Source organism: Mus musculus, chromosome 15 (genome assembly GCF_000001635.26).
Source record: "Mus musculus strain C57BL/6J chromosome 15, GRCm38.p6 C57BL/6J".
In the NCBI taxonomy this organism is placed as follows: domain Eukaryota; kingdom Metazoa; phylum Chordata; class Mammalia; order Rodentia; family Muridae; genus Mus; species Mus musculus.
In genome coordinates, this window is record NC_000081.6 from 84502877 (window position 1) to 84518503 (window position 15627).

The window sequence follows — 15627 nt, forward strand, 5'->3', positions numbered from 1 at the left end:
TATGTGTATATATGTGTGTGTGTGTGTGTGTGTGTGTGTGTATGTGTGTGTGTATATGCAGCTTGGTTTTACACACTCATCAGTGGTTTGTTTTTCCATTCTTAATCAAATTAATGTTCAGTCTTACTTCTTCAAGAGTTGTCTTCTGCAATCCAAGTCTTTACCAACTGCATGCAGATTATCTGATGTTGTTCTCTCTCTCTCTCTCTCTCTCTCTCTCTCTCTGTGTGTGTGTAAATAAATAAATAAATAAATAAATAAAGATACCCCTGTAGTCAATACCTGAGATTGACTACATTCCTTGCATAGTTGTGTACACATGTGTGGAAGCCAGTGACCATTCATATCTGTGCACTTATTTACGTGAAACAGGATGCCTTGCTGCATTGGGGCTCAGTGATCCAGTTAGGCTAAGATGGCTAGGGAACCCCAAGGGTGCTCAGCAAGCACGTTACCCACTGAAGTCCTCCCTCCATCCAGGTCTCTGCCTTTCAGTATTTATTCCTGGCAGTTCTGCATTGGCAGGTTTTTTATAGAACCAGGATTCTTGTGCACCTCGGGCTGCTTCTCTGTGGTCACTCATCTTGTCACATGGGGAATGGCTCACTGTGAGAGAACATATATTACATGATTGTCAAACAGTGCAGACACTTTATGCATGTTTCCTAGTCTTTACTGCCCCAGGATCCTGACAGGAGGCCACTTTACAGCCTCTTGTCCTTTCTTTGTTTGTTTCTTTCTTTCATGGCTTCTAAGTGACCCCAACGTTGTTTCTGATGCCCTTATGGTGTTAAGGCTTAGTGTGCAGATATTTCATAGACTGATCTTTAACTGAAGACAGTTTTTCTTATGGTTAAACTGAGGGTACAGGTTTGGAGGAGAAGCAGGAGGAGGGGGAGGAGGAGAACCATGAGGGGGAGGTGACCACATACCATCAGTGGGACATTTTTCTATTGCTGCAGGCTATGTGACTTGATCGTGTAATTGATAAAGCAGCTGTCTGTCCCTGTCCCCAGCAAGTTCACGCCTCTCACCTTCCACCCTGTAGTCTTTAGGGGAGACTCATCGTGTGCCTCACCCACTTCTGGAGGAAAGAGCTCCCCAGACCCTTTTAGTGTGGAACAGCTACGTGGTTATCTTGGAAACCCTCAGCCTGGGAAATTTGAATTCTCTCCCCATTTACTTGTGGCTTGTGTAGCTGTGGGCACATGGGCACTGTGTAGCTGTGGGCACTCGGGCACTTGGCTCCTGCTTGCCTACCACCCACGGGCATCAGTACTTTACCTTATGGCTCATGCCAGTCCATCATCCTTGGCAGCTCTTTCATTGGCTGTGTGTTCTGCATCCTCTCTTCCTGACCCATGGATGTTCGAGGCTCATCTTGTGTTTCCTGACTCAGTTCTGGAGTTGGTCAAGGTGTCCTGAGAAGATAGAAGGTCAGAGTTTGGTACTTGGTCCGTGGGCTTCTCCAGTATGTTACTGCCTTTAGGTGGTTGTAGCTGGCAAAGTGAAGCACATATGTGTGCTTATGCATGGACATACAAGTGTGTGTGTATGTGTGTGTGTAGATACATGTGGATGTGCATGCATGTGTGCACACACATTAGTGGAAACCAGAAGTCAACATTAGGTGCCCTTCATCACTCTCTTCCTTACTTCTTGAGACAAAGACTCTCACTGATCCCGGAGTTTGCTGATTTGGCATCGAGTTCCCCGGATCTTCCTGTCTCCACCTCCAGCTTTAGGATTATAGATGTACATGACCACACTGGCTTTTAACATGAGTTCTGGTAATCCTAACTCGGATCCTCATGCTAGCTGGACAAGCAGTTTACCCACCGAGCCGCCTCTCCAAACTCCCCATCCCCCAGCTTCTACTGACTATCACAATAGCACAGGGAATAGTTTCACAGACAAAGAAGTCTCCTGTTCTTCACCTCTTCAGTCTCCATCCTTCCACCCAGTCTCATAGCAAAGACCGCTTGGTCTAAGGTTCTGTCCCTTTCCTGTCTGCAGCACACCTTACTCTAGTAAGCATGCTAGCTCATAAGTAGTCAGCCTCCTGCACCGGCAGCGATGAGCATGCCTGGTGCCTCACGCTTCCTCCTGACAGCTCATCCCTCTTTATGGCCGAATGATACTCGGCTGTAAGGACTTGCTACAGTTTAGCCATCCTCCTACCGGCCAGTGTCTGACAACTGTGAATAATGGCTCTATAAATAGCTGCTGAGGGTTTTTGTATGGGCATGAGTTTTCAAGTCAGTTAGGTGGATACCAGGAGAGCAGTTGCTGGATTGTCAAGCACGCCAGCATCTGGCTTTGAAAGAAACTGTCAAGCTGAGTTGTCAGGTGGCCAGGCCAGTTTCCATTCTCCCCAGGCAGGAACACAGAACAGAGCCTGGAGTTTCTTTGCTGTGCACTGGGGCCAGATGCTGTAAGGAAGCTTAGCCCAAGTCTCAGGGCAGGATTATTTTCCTCACTCTTTTTTGACAAGTTTTATATTTTCCTATTTCGCATTTCGGTCCCAGATCTGCCCCTCCCCGACTCTTTTTTTCTTTCGTGCATCTGAACATATTGCGTATGTCGCATGCAGGTGGCACCTACTGTTGTTGCCATATGCAGGTGGTGCCTACTGTTGTAACACCATTGGTGCAAAGGCTGTTTTCTGCCTTGTTCACTTCTTGCTTTTTCCCTCTCTGTTCTTAGGTTTGAGTGACTTCTGTTGACATTTCCCTTGTCGTTTCTGGTCTGTTGCAGGCCCACCCCGTGAGGTTATCATTGTCCTTATTATATATTTTTTTACATTTGCATTTTAGTTTTTTTTTTGTGGGGGTGGTGGTTGGGCTGATGAGATGGCTAAGGGGTTAAAAAGCCTGCTGCTAAGTCTGAGCTCAATCTCTGAGTTACACACAGTGGAAGGTGAAAGCTGACTCCTGCAAGTCCCCACGCGTTCTATGGTACACGCGTGTGCGTGCACACACACGCGCACACAAATGAGTAGATTGTAAAAGAGGCCATCTAGATGACCGACCAGACCACTAAGGTGTAGTGTGCTCTGTGACATTCCCACAAGAAGAAACGGCACAATGACACAATTCTCAGAGTATGTCCCCATTGGTAAGGGAGGCACACTGTATCTTGATGAGTTTCTCCCTCCCCACCCCCACCCCCACCCCTGCACCTCCCGCTTAGCTCTGCCTTGCATTCTTACTATTTCCCGTTCCTCGACAGAGCTGTGGCAAGCCCTCCTGCGTCCCTTTGCCATCTGCTGCGCCGAGCCTTCCATCAGCACCCCGCCCCCACGAACACACATTCTCATTCATTCTCCTGCAACAGAACCAAGTAGACACACCACCCTGGTGGAGCCAAGTCTATCGGAAGCCTCCATCACACTCCCACGCCTAGGCCCAGAACAGAGAAAGCATAGCAGGAAGTCCCTGAAACACAGGATGTGAAGAGCAGGAAGCAGGGCTCACACTGGGGGCTGGGTTCTGAATCCTCTATCTTGGGGAGAGGTGCAGAGCCCCAAGGTAGCAGCCACATGGGCCCTGAGTCACTAAGGCACGTGACCCGGTGCCCTTAGAGACTCTGAGAGTTGAGAGCAGGTGGATCTGGCATCTTCAATACACGTTAGTGCTCATCGCTCCTGGCAGAATGGGGCGTCACAGAAGGGCTTTAAAACTATGTTGACTGGCCTGGCTAGATGGCTCAGCAGGTAAATGAACTTTCTCTACAAGCCCGATGGCCTAGGTTTGATCCCCAGAACCCATAAAAAGGTGGAAGGGGAAAACCAAGTTCAAAGCTATCCTCTGACTTCCATGCACATGCCAAGACAAGCATCCTCCCCACACACATCATTCATGAGCAGACCCAAAGAATTTCAAACCCTGCCTGCTGCTAACGTCTGTCCTCACCAGGACCACACACCTGAGTGAGTTGGCATTACCAACCAGAGTAGCAGGGAGATTGGGAATGGCCACCATTAAGAGTCAGAACTAAGCCTCACACCCTTGTGCCCCCAGGTGGAGAGGCTGAGTTACCTGAGAACCTCAGGGAGCCATTGCCTCTGTTCTGCCGAACTCTCCCGTAGTCCCTGGCCCAGCAGGCACCAGGGCCCAGGGCCCATGAGATGGCTCATGTGTGGCTGTGGGAGCTGCCCTCCTTGCAGGCTTAATGAGCTATTTGTAAATTCAGTGGCAAGTGGTGGTCAGAGTTTATCCAACGGGCAATTCTGTAGTCATTGGTGTTTGTTTTCCTCTGTTCCCAGAAGACATAAGGAATGGTAACTGTTGCTAAGTCTTATCTAAGCATTAGACTTGGGTAGGTGACATGGGGGATGAGTGACCTCCTGTACCACAGCTCCTTCTCTTCTGTGGCCCCAGCCAGGCAGAGGTGAAGCCTGAATTCTTGGGCAGCCAGTGCCAACCACAAAGCACATCCTTAGAAAGTGTACCAGAGCTTCGTGAAAACCAAATGTGTCTCCTGAAACCAGATTCTAGAATGTTCTATAGGGTTGGCACTGGTGTAATAGATACTTCCAGGGCCCTTCTCTTGGAGGGGTTGGAGAGAGTAGACAGCACATAGGATGGGAGACTGTGGGTCCCAGATTCGTTTCTGCTTATGCCACACAAAGCCATTTGCACTGTGAGACTTGATTTCTCCTCACTGTGATGTGGGGGTGGGGGTGGGGAATGGGAGGAGCTGCAGGGAGGGTACTTTTACCTTTGCTACCCAAGGGTGGGCCCTTGTCAGTTCTGCTGTCCCTCACTTACCTGGGCTCCTTCCCTACCTGGGTACGACATTCGTTCTCCACATTTCTCCTAACAGCTCTTGTGCAAGGTGACTTTTATCGGCTGTGCAATATTCTTTTTTTTTTTTTTTTTTTTTTTTTTGGTTTTTCGAGACAGGGTTTCTCTGTGTAGTCCTGGCTGCCCTGAAACTCACTCTGTAGACCAGGCTGGCCTTGAACTCAGAAATCCTCCTGCCTCTGCCTCCCAAGTGCTGGGATTAAAGGCGTGTGTCACCACTGCCCGGCTGCAATATTCTTTTGCACACGCCTGCTTGAAACTTTTCTGAGCAAATGTTTCTACCCAGTGGTGTAGGCTGCTTTCAATGCCCCATTTAGACCGAATTGCCTTCTTCTGCCCCTCTGAACACATCGCCGGATGATTCTTCAACATAAAGCCCCCCTAGGGGAATTTCCGGAAAGAAATAATCAGATTTTTTCAAAGCTTATCTCTGGTGTTTCTATTGATTTTACAGTTAGGAGCTATTACCCCTGCTTTGCAGCCGCCAAGTGGTTTCTCTCCGACCATCTGGAAAAGACTCCCTGCCCACCCTTGCCCTCAGCCCCCACTACCTGTCTCCAGGCTTCCTTCCAGCCCGAGATATTCCAACCCTGAGGGGTTCCCTAGGCTCTGCAGTGCACATTCTGAGACTGGGGTGTTTGGGGAGGCGGGTTGTCTCCCTTCACTACTGAGATTTACATGTGTTTATTCTGGTCCATGAGCAGCATCCAGGCAATTGTCTCCCCCCTCCCCCCACCCCACAGTACCTGGACCCTCTTTATCTCCCTCTGGAGCTCCCTCTCCAGCTGATCGGCTGACCCTCCAATCACCAGGCTGTGAATTAATTACTCACAGTACCTGTCAAAGAACTCAGGAAAAAAAAAAAACAAAGATTTTAGAAAAAGCCTTTTTTTTTTTTTTTTCTCGCCTGGTGGCTTTTGTTGGTGGGGACAAGGGGTGGTTATGAATTACATCAGAGCTATTCTGGGCTATGGGGGCAGGGCAAGAGTCCCAGTTCTTACTCTTTGAGCAGGCACTGGGTTTCTGGGTACCAGGACTAATGCCCTAACGTCATCCCAGCAGGAACAAGAGCATCCCCCTGAGCTGCTCAGGATCTGATTGCCGATTTACCTCGGCATGGAGGAGGGCTGCCCTGGGGGGTCGGGGGCGGGAACAGGATGCTCCTGATTCCTAAACAGCATCCAAAGTGAGCTTTTCATGAAGGAACTGGGGGCCCTCAGGAAGAGAAAGAGTATTCTACATTACAGACTGACAGTGGCCTGAGCTTTGTCCCCTTCACCAGGTGACCCTTAGTTTATAGGGAAAGGCATCATCTCAAGTTGGTTTCCCTGGAAACAGAGATTCTGTCACAGAAAGCAGTGGTTGCAGAGGCCACACCACAGACACTTGCAGTTGCCTGGTCAGTGGGGGCGGGCTCTCCACAGATGCTTCCAGTAGGTTCCGTGTTGGCCTCATCCCAAACACTGACACCCGAGAACCTGACTTTCTTTGGAAAGGGGATCTCTGCCAGTGTAAGCTACACATCTCAAGCCGAGGTTCCTCGGGGGCAACTGGGGAGAGCTGTAAACACAAAGACCTGCGTGCATCCTTATAAAAGAGGAGGCGACAGGGACCAGACAGCTACATGATGACATATGGCAAAGTCTGAGACTTGAATTATGGGGCCACAAGCCAAGAACTCTGGAGCCATAGGGAGCTGAGGAGGCAGAAGGAACCTCCAGGAGCTGATGCAAGGGAGAATGCTTAGTAGATAAGATGCTTTCCAGCTTTGGGCATCCCAACTGTACATTCTGTTGCTTTAAGCTACTGAACATTGAGGGCTTAAGCAAAGCAGCCTCTGGGAGCCAGCACCATGCATCTGTGGGATGGCGATGTCACGACGGAGGGAGAAGAGGCCTGGATGGGGCTTCTTGGAAACTTGGGGCCTGGGTAGCTTTTCAGATGTTTCCAGTTGTCTCATGGGAGGCGTAAGACCTGCCCATGACTCTCTGATCCAAATCTGGGTCCAGCCCAGGTGCAGCTGAGCTTGGCACTGTGGATGTACTGCAGAAGATCCGTGACAACAAGTCGGGGACCTTGACTCCTAAAAGGAAAGAAAACAAAGGGATCCATCACAAGTCAGAGGGAGAGAAAGAGCTGGCCAGCTCTATAACAAAGAACTCGTTTCCTTCTGAGTGGGTATGAGAAGCAACACGAATGTCATCTCCAACGGGACAAGAATGTGGGTAAAATATGACAGGAGAGAGAGACACACACACACACATGCACACACACACCGTCTCACTAGCAATCAGGAGGCAGAATGAAGACAGCACCACATTATCCTCCCCCATCACTGGCTGGTGGTGTTGGAAGGGGTGGGAATCTGAAAGGGTGCGGAGAGGCTCTGCTATTGTGGAAGCCTCAGACTGAGCTGCACACACCCTTCCGAGTAGGCAGGTTTGCACCGTGAAGCATTCTCCGTTGAGACGCTCCACAGGTGCACAGAGCCGAGTCTGCCTTTGGCTACAGCGCTCTGCCTCACAAGGCGACACACATGGTGTGCGCAGGCCGGAGCCTAGCACACCAGCTGCGCTGTGATTCCCAGCGGCAGGCATGCTAGCACGGGATCCATTTCTCCCAGCTAGGGAAGGTCTCCACAAGGACACTCAGCAGGCCAGTTCTGGTGCGACCTTCACGCGTGAAGAGGAAACCTCACTTTGATACAAATGAGGCTGTGAGCAGATAGCACTCAAGGACTCTGTACACTCTCTGGTCTCTACGCAGCCATAACCTGGCTTCACACTCTCTTGAGAACAGAAGCCACCAGGTAAATCTGACCTGGATCTTTTCCACGCCTGTCTCCTAACACAAGTGCACATTGCTATCCCCATACAGACCCAGCCATGCCACGTCTCCTCCTCCTCCTCCTCCTCCTCCTCCTCCTCCTCCTCCTCCTCCTCCTCCTCCATTATCTCTGTCAGCACACAGCACCCTAGCCACCCTGCTCGCCAAAGGAGAAGCTTGTTCTTGGGTGTCCTTCAGAGACAAAACAACAACAACAACAACAACAACAAAACAACAACAGTCAATTCCCCCAGCTTCCCCTGAAGTCTCAGGTCACCTCCTGGCATTCTCCCAAAGGCTCCTTCTCTGCCTCTGCCTGTCTTAGTGGTAAGCAGCTTGCAAACTCCCCCCACAAGCCTCCCCCACACCCCTTCCCTTCAGCCCTTTCCCACGGCCCTCCCCCACAGCCCTTCCCCACAGTCCTTCCCCTCTCCTCTTTTGTTCCCCCTCCTTCTCTTCCCTCCTTCCTCTCTTCCTCTTCTCCTGCCTTTCTCCCCACTTCTTGTTTGCATGAGGGAGACAGAGAATAATCTCACATTCTTTGGGCACAGCTGCCTTGCTTTTAGACACAGGAACTCTCATTACCACCCCGCCCCCTTACCAATTCAGATAAGATGGCTTAGCTAGTGAACCCCGGGAATCCCATCAATGAACCCCAGCTTCTCTTTTTTATCTGGGTTCTGAGGATTAAACTCAGGTCTATATGCTTGTGGGGCAAGCACTACCTGGCTGAACCATTAGATTATTAATTAGATAATAATTATCTAATTAATTAATTGGGTGGCACGTACCTCTGTTTACCATGCACAGGCCACAAGAGGGCATCAGATCCCCTGGGATTGGAGTTCCAGACAACTGTGAGCCGTCGTGCGGGTGCTGGGAATCGAACCCATGTCCTCTCTAAGAGCAGCCAGTGCTTTTATCCGCAGACCCATCTCTCCAGCCCCTCCTTTAGTTCATTTTTGAGGGAAAACGCACGTATGGCAAACACGTGGCTTTGAGCATTGTCATCGTATTGTGTCTTACACGCAACTGTGCAGTCCCAGAACTGTCTGCAGTCTGCAAAACCAAGTCAGTATCTGGGAATCTAGCCCCAGAAGCCTCCCTCCGCATCTAGTCTCTGTGAACTGGATGACTCTGGGGGACCCTTGAATGAAGAATCATTCTGTGCTGGTACTTTTGTGACCTGTGTTTTTAAATTTAAAAAAAAATTTTTTTTTGAGACAGGATCTCTTATTTCTCACTTTGGCCTTGAATTCACTATGCAGTTGAGGATGACCTTGGGCTTCTGGGGATGACCTTGGGCTTCTGGGGATGACCTTGGGCTTCTGATTCCCCTTCCTGTGCTTTCCACGTGTTGGGGTGATGGGTGTACACCACCACGCCTGGTTTGGGAGATACTGGGCATGGAGGTGGGTGATGCTGGTCCTCCTGCCTACGAGGGTGCACTTCACACTCAGCCCCATGCAGCCCGTAGCCTCAAACCTGGAATGGAGCATCCAGCCCCTCCCCCACGCTACAGCGGGCGCTGGGATCCGCTCCTCGCTCCTCCCGAGAGGTCGACTCACTGTGCTTAAACAGCATCAGTGCTTGCCCAGGCTCAGCTCTCGCTGGCATTCCTCACTCCATAGCCCCAGATGAGCACCAGAGAACATGCCGGATACCACCGAAGCAGGAGCTCTGAGTACCACAGAGGCACTGTCTGCCCTGTCTGTGGCCCCAGAACTAGAATGGAAGCTAGCAGCTTGTCATAGCGAGATACTCTGTGAAGGCTTAATGGGCTTGAATACAGAAGGCACTTTCTAAGTAGCTACAGTTACTGTACCCACACCCCACACCTGCTCAGAGCCTGCTATACATTCTGCACTTCCTGAACGACACACTTCAGCTCCCAGAGAAGACAGGCCGCTTCTACCCCTCAACAGGATAACTCTAGGCTCCACTTATGACACTGAGATAAAGAGACTGGGCCAGTGCTGGGACACCTGGGCTCAGCTTTGCAGAGTTGCCACCTCAGGCAGCCAGTCAGGCTTGGAACTGCAAGAGGCTGGAATGGAGGGCCTTAACTACCCTCCCCCACAATCAGGGCTACCCCTCCTAAATATGAGAAGATACGGATGTTGACCTGGCCTCAGAGGCACAAGCTCTGCTTCTAAAAGTTTCTGGCCCTTGCCCAGGCTTTCAGCTGGATAAGGTTTGTTCAGTAGATTCTGGCTTGTGCAAGAGTGGACTTGTGGCAGAGCTAGGAAGGGAGGCTGTGGACTGGAACTCCATTTTAGCTGGTGAGTGACAGCCATGTGACCTTGTCAGGTATTAGTGCATGATTGCAAAAAGTTCCAGAAGTCCTTAACCACCCAGAGCAAGTGGGGGAGGGGCGTCTGTCAGCCTACTTTGCATTGAAGAAGGCAGAGGCCAAAGGAAGTAGCCCTGATTGGGGGGGGGGGGGGGGTTGTCACTCAGTGTCTGAGAGGCCACACTGCCATCCTGTGCCTAGCATGGTGGCCCAGACTGGATTACTAGGAGGAGACCTAACAGTTGGCAGAGGAGCAAGTCACATTCCTGTGGTGGCTCAGTGGAAGGAAGTGGCTTCACGGCAGTGACATTTTTACCCAGGCTATGACTAAATTGGAAGTGACAGGCTGCGGAGCAGGAGCAGGTGGCGATTTACCCGCCCTGTCAGACATCAACTCTGCAGTGAAGACCCCTCAGATCCCCAGGGCTAAGGGACCCTAAACAAGCAGGTGGGCAGGGCTAGGTGGAGGGTAAGACAAGGACACCTGGAAAGGCTTAGGGAACAGAAGGCTGGCCCCAGGCTGGCCATCCCATCCCACCAACCCACAGTGCCTCTTGACCCCTGCATTGGCAAACCAGGACTGAGTGTATCAGGATAGCAGGACCAATGAGGACTTGTGTAAGGCCTAGTGAGTTCTCTAGGGGATTGAGAGCTGTCTACTACCGTGCTGATTTTCCAGAAAGAAGAGATGATCCAGATGTGGTGGAGATGTCCGTTCACCAGAAAAGGAATTAGACCAGACGTATCAAGGTTGAGCCCCCAGACCAGGACTCCTACTTCCCTGTATCCAGCCTCACAGATGCCAAGCTGGCCCCTCTAACTTGACCTCCAACTTCTGACCTCTGTCCCTTCCCTGCATAGGCTCAGCAGCCACCCCTACCATGCCTTTCCTGTCTTCTTTTCTTTTGATGTCAGGAACATCAAAGAGTGGACCACATCACATCAACAGACAGAAGCAGAGAGAGGAGGTGACTAGGTGATTCTCAGTTGCTTGCTCTCAGCTGGATTAACCCACTAATTAATTTCATTAGGGTTTCTATTGCTGGGACAAAATACCACGAAACCAAAAACAACTTGGGGAGTGTGCTGGCTAGTTTGGGTTGGAATCATTTGGGAAGAGGAGTGCTCTCTTGAAAAACAATACCTTCATAAGATTGACCTGTAGACAAGCCTGTAAGGTCTTGTCTTGAGCCGTACCACCGCTGGGCAGGTGGTCCTAGGTGGGAAAAGCAAGCAAGCCATGGGGAGCAAGCCAGTAAGCAGCACTCCTCCAACCGACTCTGCATCAGCTCCTGCTTCCAGGTTCCTGCCTTAAGTTCTTGCCTTGCCTTCCCTCCGTGATGAAGTATGACCTGAGAGTTAGAAGCCGAATAAGCCCTTTCCTCCTCAACTTGCTTTTGGTCATGGGGTTTTATCACAGCCATAAAAAGCAAACTAGGACAGGGGAGAAAAGGTTTATTTCATCTTACAACTTGTAACATTCATACAGGGGAGTCAGGGTAGGAACTCAAGGCTGGAACCTGGAGGCAGGAACTGATGAAGGGGTGTAGAGGGGTGATGCTCACTGGCTTGTTCATAGCTTGCTCGGCCTGCTCTCTTATACCACTCAGGACTACTACTGTTTTTTAAAAGAGGAGAAGGAGGAGGAGGAGGAGGAGGAGGAGGAGGAGGAGGAGGAGGAGGAGGAAAGGAAGGAAGGAAGGAGGAGAAGGAGGAGGAGGAGGAGAAGAAGAAGGAGGAGGAGGAGGAGGAGGAGGAGGAAAGGAAGGAAGGAAGGAGGAGAAGGAGGAGGAGGAGAAGAAGAAGAAGGAGGAGGAGGAGGAGGGAGAGGGGGAGGGGGGAGGGGGAGGAGGGGGAGGGGGAGGAGAAGGAGAGGGAGAGGGAGGGGAGGAGGGGGAGGGGGAGAGAGGGAAAGCAAGGGGGAGAGGGAGAGGGAGAGGGAGAGGGAGAGGGAGAGGGAGAGGGAGAGGGAGAGGGAGAGGGAGAGGGAGATATGTTTGACAGAACCAGGTATGGTGAGGTAAGAGGGATGCCTCGATGGTCCTGTGCTGAGGCATCCCTTCTCCCTGAGGTACCAGCTATACAATGGGTATATTGTAGAATGGAGTTTAGGGTATGGGAAGGGGAGTTGAGAATGGAGTAGAGGCAGAGAAGGAGAGAGGGGAGGGGGGAAGAGGAAGAGGAAGAAGAGGAGGAGGAAGGAAGGAGGAGGAGGAGGAGGAGGAGGAGGAAGAAGAAGAAGAAGAAGAAGAAGAAGAAGAAGAAGAAGAAGAAGAAGAAGAAGAAGAAGAAGAAGAAGAAGAAAAGAAGAAGCAGCAGCAGCAGCCACCACCACCCTGGTAGCCAGAAAAAAGTGGAGGGGGGATGGGGAGAGAGGAAGAAAGGAGTCAGGGAGAGAAGAGAGTAAGAGAGAATAAGAGAGGGGAGGGTGCAAACAGTCCCTTTTATAGTAAGCCAAGTCTACCTGGCTGTTGTCAGGTAACAGTGGGGTGGAGTCTGGAAGGAATGCTAACAACTACTCCAAGGGTGGAACCACCCATAGTGTCCTGGGTACATCAATCATAAAGGGGGGGGGAGGGGAGGGGGAGGGGGAGGGGAGGGGGAGGGGGAGGGGGAGGGGGAGGGGAGGGGGAGGGGAGGGGAGGGGGAGGGGGAGAGGGAGAGGGAGAGGGAGAGGGAGAGGGAGAAAGCACCAGAAAGCACCACAAGCCAATCTGATGGAGCATTTTCTCAGTTAAGATTCCCTCTTCCCAAATGACTCTAGATTGTAACAGGTTGGCATACAACTAGCTATCACACCCATTTGTAGAGTTTAGGACCCACTGTCTAGGAAATGGTGCCACTCACAGTGGGCTGGGTCTTCTCACACCAATTAGTTTATTTAAGACAATTACCCTACAGATACACCCATAGGCCAACTTGATCTATATAGACCATAACTGAGAAACCAGGGTCAGTGAGAGAGCCTGCGTATTTGCCTCTCCCTGCCATGTATTCTGCCTCCTGTGTACCAAGGAGCAATCTTTCAGTAGCCTTCATTCTCGCTGACTTCTGTCACCAGCCATGGCTTCTGAGATTTACTGGGATTTTCTGAGACATGCTTGGCCATGCAGTTGAAGGATTGGACAGTTTAACTGCAGAGTGTGATTTATCAGGAATCATGCTCTGTCCTGAGCCCCAAGGCTCCTCTTTCAGGCAGCTCCACGGAAGAAGGGTGCTCACTCTGGCGGTTCTGCTGTTGACGAGTCAGGTGGTGTAGAACTTGGGGGCTGTCACTCAGGTTTCTTCAGAGACACTGGGAAGCTTGTGTGATGTGATTGCTTTCCTGTAACTAGGGCTGGGAAATTGACTCTGAAGTAGCCTCAAGAGCCCCAGGCAATTTTGCCAGTTGATAAGAGGGGCTGACCTCCTGCAGCATCTTAGGGTGGGCCAGGGGTAGGGGCAGCGCTTGGCAGCCTTTGCAATCTACAGCAGGTTGTAAGAAAGAAACAGACTGTCTGCAAGGGACTTCTGCCTCAGCCTACCATCCCCTCATCCCCTCAAACACTCACCCATGCAATGGTTTTTCTCTGTATCTAGATGCCACCCTCTTGGCCACATGGGCCTCTCTGCACATGGGACCTGAGTGCTTGTCCTGCCTCTGAGGTTGAGCATGTTTCTGTCCAAGCCCAATTGTAAGGTCACTTCTCAGAGAAGCATCTCCATCTTCCTGTCCCTATCTCTCCTCTGCCCTCTTAGCCTGTGTGCACACATGTGTGCTTATGTGCATACATGTGTGAATGTGTGTGTACATGTGTGTTTGTGTGTGTGTGTCCCCTCAGGTGCTTGTGTTCCACGCAGGTAAACACCATTCCCGTAAATAACTGATTCAGCCACCAGACCAAGAAAGGATACAGGAGGCCATACCTTTCACCAGGAGTCTGCTGGTTTCACTGCCAACGGGGTCTGTGCTCCCACCTCTCTATGAGCCACCTCACTGGGTGCTTCTCACCACAGTGGCTTAGTGAGGCAGATGACAGGGGGTGCAACCACCCAGAGAACCTTGGAGTGGCAAGCAGGTGAAGTGGTCTCCTCTGCCTGTCCACACAGCCTGGACAGCTAAAGAAGAGCTGAGTCCTGGTGAGCCCTGAGGGAGCAGGTGCCAAGGACTGTCATCTGCACATAGCACAGGGAAAGAGGAGAGACGGGGGAGGAGGGAGCAGGTGGAGAGGAGGGGGATGCAGGGAGGAAGGAAAGAGATGGTGGTGGAGGGAGTAAATGGGGAAAGAGAGGAGGGGCAGGGAGGAAGGGGATAAATGAAGGAGGAGGGAGCACGTGGGGGGAGAGAGGGGATACAGACAGGAAGGGAATTTGGGGAAGGAGGGAGAGGGTGGAGGAGGGAGACAGACAAGGATGGAGGGGGATAAGGGGTGCGGAGCGAAGGAGGAGGAGGAAGGGGAAGTGGTAGAGAAGGAAGGAGAAGAGGGAGGAAGTGGGGGAGACCAAGAGGAAGCACATGAGGAAATTGTGGGGGCATAAGATAGAAAGACACTTACCTGACCTAGCTTTGAAGGAGGGAGCTTCTGTGATGGGGGCCGAAAATTCCCGTCTAGCCCTGGGGACATGAGGATTGGTCAGGGGTTGGCTCTCTGCACTCTTCCTTCCCTGTGACTGGGGCTGGGGAAGTGGGGTCCAGGATCACAGGAAAGTCTAGAGGCTCCCTGAAACCCAAGCCTTTCTGGAGACCGTGAGGTAGAGTTGCTCAGCTTTGAATGGACCAAGCTGTCCTAAATCTACCAGGACCCTGGGCCCTGGGAGACACAGGGGGCTCTGGTGGGCCTGAGACCCAAACTTCAGTCCTAAAAAGACAGGTGTCTAAGGAAGAGAGCAGTTGCTAAAAGGAGGAAGCTGTGAAAGTATTTACCTCAGTCGAGATGGGTTTAGTGCATATGGACCAGCACCATACCATCCACACACACCTACCCAAAAAGGAGGTGGTGTCACCAGTCCACACAGGTAAGCACACAAGGTATGCACAAACACATACACATACACATCATACACATGCCACATAGACACACACACCATGAACACCACACACACACACTATGCACACTACACACACTGTGCACACCTCACACACACCACATGCATGCACACACACCATACACACACACACATCATGCACCATACATACACACACACACATACACACACCATACAGACACCATGAACACCACACTCACACACTATGCACACTACAGTCACTGTGTACACCTCACACACACCATACACATACCACACACTTACACATACACCACAGACATACACCATGCACACACCACACACACCATGCACTGTACACACACACACACAATACACACACCACAGACACACACCATGCACAAACCACACACACACACACACACACACACACACACGGAGGCATGCTGCACTGGGCATTAGGACTCTTCTGAAGCTCCACAGGGCCCCTCCTGAGGACAAGACCAGGAGACAATCCAGGTGTACCCAGCTAATCCAAAATCAGGCTGGCTTTGCCCAAGAGTGAGTGACATTGGACAAGCATCTTTTCTTGATGAAGCCGGGGAGCAGACCCAATCAACTGTCTTCACTTCTGACACTTGAATGCAAGCAATATAGCTCCCATGCCCTCCTGCCCAACAAAGAGATCTCTGATTAAAATATTGTAGGGAGGCCATC

General features: G+C 51.2%; 1 long non-coding RNA gene across 1 annotated transcript; it reads right to left on the reverse strand.

The window, feature by feature from the left end:
- Nucleotides 1–6441: 6441 nt before the first annotated feature.
- Nucleotides 6442–7724, reverse strand: Gm33966. The gene is made up of 2 exons (XR_384294.1): nt 7688–7724; nt 6442–6891 (listed from the first exon to the last, which is right to left on the reverse strand). It is a non-coding gene; the product is annotated as a predicted gene, 33966 (long non-coding RNA).
- Between the last annotated feature and the right edge of the window lie 7903 nt (nt 7725–15627).